We start from the raw sequence: 2500 nt of genomic DNA, 5'->3' as shown, positions 1-2500 counted from the left end.
GCGCGGTGACCGTCGAGAGCGGAGCAAAACGTCAGCCATCTCAGCACCCTGGAACCCCCCGGGTGGCACAGGGCTGGATGGGGCTTTCGTATAGCAGGGACGGTGCTGCCTCTCGCTTCGCTCGCTGTCCGCCGCTCGCCGCTCGCTCGTGCAGCCAAAAATGGCCAGTTTTGGCCCGTTTTTGGGCCGTTTTGGCCAGTTTTTGGCCTGTTCTTGCATTGCGCGGTGACCGTCGAGAGCGGAGCAAAACGTCAGCCATCTCAGCACCCTGGAACCCCCCGGGTGGCACAGGGCTGGATGGGGCTTTCGTATAGCAGGGACGGTGCTGCCTCTCGCTTCGCTCGCTGTCCGCCGCTCGCCGCTCGCTCGTGCAGCCAAAAATGGCCAGTTTTGGCCCGTTTTTGGGCCGTTTTGGCCAGTTTTTGGCCTGTTCTTGCATTGCGCGGTGACCGTCGAGAGCGGAGCAAAACGTCAGCCATCTCAGCACCCTGGAACCCCCCGGGTGGCACAGGGCTGGATGGGGCTTTCGTATAGCAGGGACGGTGCTGCCTCTCGCTTCGCTCGCTGTCCGCCGCTCGCCGCTCGCTCGTGCAGCCAAAAATGGCCAGTTTTGGCCCGTTTTTGGGCCGTTTTGGCCAGTTTTTGGCCTGTTCTTGCATTGCGCGGTGACCGTCGAGAGCGGAGCAAAACGTCAGCCATCTCAGCACCCTGGAACCCCCCGGGTGGCACAGGGCTGGATGGGGCTTTCGTATAGCAGGGACGGTGCTGCCTCTCGCTTCGCTCGCTGTCCGCCGCTCGCCGCTCGCTCGTGCAGCCAAAAATGGCCAGTTTTGGCCCGTTTTTGGGCCGTTTTGGCCAGTTTTTGGCCTGTTCTTGCATTGCGCGGTGACCGTCGAGAGCGGAGCAAAACGTCAGCCATCTCAGCACCCTGGAACCCCCCGGGTGGCACAGGGCTGGATGGGGCTTTCGTATAGCAGGGACGGTGCTGCCTCTCGCTTCGCTCGCTGTCCGCCGCTCGCCGCTCGCTCGCGCAGCCAAAAATGGCCAGTTTTGGCCCGTTTTTGGGCCGTTTTGGCCAGTTTTTGGCCTGTTCTTGCATTGCGCGGTGACCGTCGAGAGCGGAGCAAAACGTCAGCCATCTCAGCACCCTGGAACCCCCCGGGTGGCACAGGGCTGGATGGGGCTTTCGTATAGCAGGGACGGTGCTGCCTCTCGCTTCGCTCGCTGTCCGCCGCTCGCCGCTCGCGCAGCCAAAAATGGCCAGTTTTGGCCCGTTTTTGGGCCGTTTTGGCCAGTTTTTGGCCTGTTCTTGCATTGCGCGGTGACCGTCGAGAGCGGAGCAAAACGTCAGCCATCTCAGCACCCTGGAACCCCCCGGGTGGCACAGGGCTGGATGGGGCTTTCGTATAGCAGGGACGGTGCTGCCTCTCGCTTCGCTCGCTGTTCGCCGCTCGCCGCTCGCTCGCGCAGCCAAAAATGGCCAGTTTTGGCCCGTTTTTGGGCTGTTTTGGCCAGTTTTTGGCCTGTTCTTGCGTGGTGCGGTGACCGTCGTGAGCGGAGCAAAACGTCAGCCATCTCAGCACCCTGGAACCCCCCGGGTGGCACAGGGCTGGATGGGGCTTTCGTATAGCAGGGACGGTGCTGCCTCTCGCTTCGCTCGCTGTTCGCCGCTCGCCGCTCGCTCGCGCAGCCAAAAATGGCCAGTTTTGGCCCGTTTTTGGGCTGTTTTGGCCTGTTTTTGGGCTGTTCTTGTGTGGCGCGGTGACCGTCGTGAGCGGAGCAAAATGTCAGCCATCTCAGCACCCTGGAACCCCCCGGGTGGCACAGGGCTGGATGGGGCTTTCGTATAGCAGGGACGGTGCTGCCTCGCGCTTCGCTCGCTGTTCGCCGCTCTCCGCTCGCTCGCGCAGCAAAAAATGGCCAGTTTTGGCCCGTTTTTGGGCTGTTTTGGCCAGTTTTTGGCCTGTTCTTGCGTGCCGCGGCGACCGTCGTGAGCGGAGCAAAACGTCAGCCATCTCAGCACCCTGGAACCCCCCGGGTGGCACAGGGCTGGATGGGGCTTTCGTATAGCAGGGACGGTGCTGCCTCTCGCTTCGCTCGCTGTCCGCCGCTCGCTGCTCGCTCGCGCAGCCAAAAATGGCCAGTTTTGGCCCGTTTTTGGGCTGTTTTGGCCTGTTTTTGGGCTGTTCTTGTGTGCCGCGGCGACCGTCGTGAGCGGAGCAAAATGTCAGCCATCTCAGCACCCTGGAACCCCCCGGGTGGCACAGGGCTGGATGGGGCTTTCGTATAGCAGGGACGGTGCTGCCTCTCGCTTCGCTCGCTGTCCGCCGCTCGCCGCTCGCTCGCGCAGCCAAAAATGGCCAGTTTTGGCCCGTTTTTGGGCCGTTTTGGCCAGTTTTTGGCCTGTTCTTGCGTTGCGCGGTGACCGTCGAGAGCGGAGCAAAACGTCAGCCATCTCAGCACCCTGGAACCCCCCGGGTGGCACAGGGCTGGATGGGGC

Source organism: Musa acuminata, unplaced genomic scaffold, assembly GCF_036884655.1.
Source record: "Musa acuminata AAA Group cultivar baxijiao unplaced genomic scaffold, Cavendish_Baxijiao_AAA HiC_scaffold_691, whole genome shotgun sequence".
Taxonomy (NCBI): domain Eukaryota; kingdom Viridiplantae; phylum Streptophyta; class Magnoliopsida; order Zingiberales; family Musaceae; genus Musa; species Musa acuminata.
Note: the sequence above shows the minus strand (reverse complement) of the source record.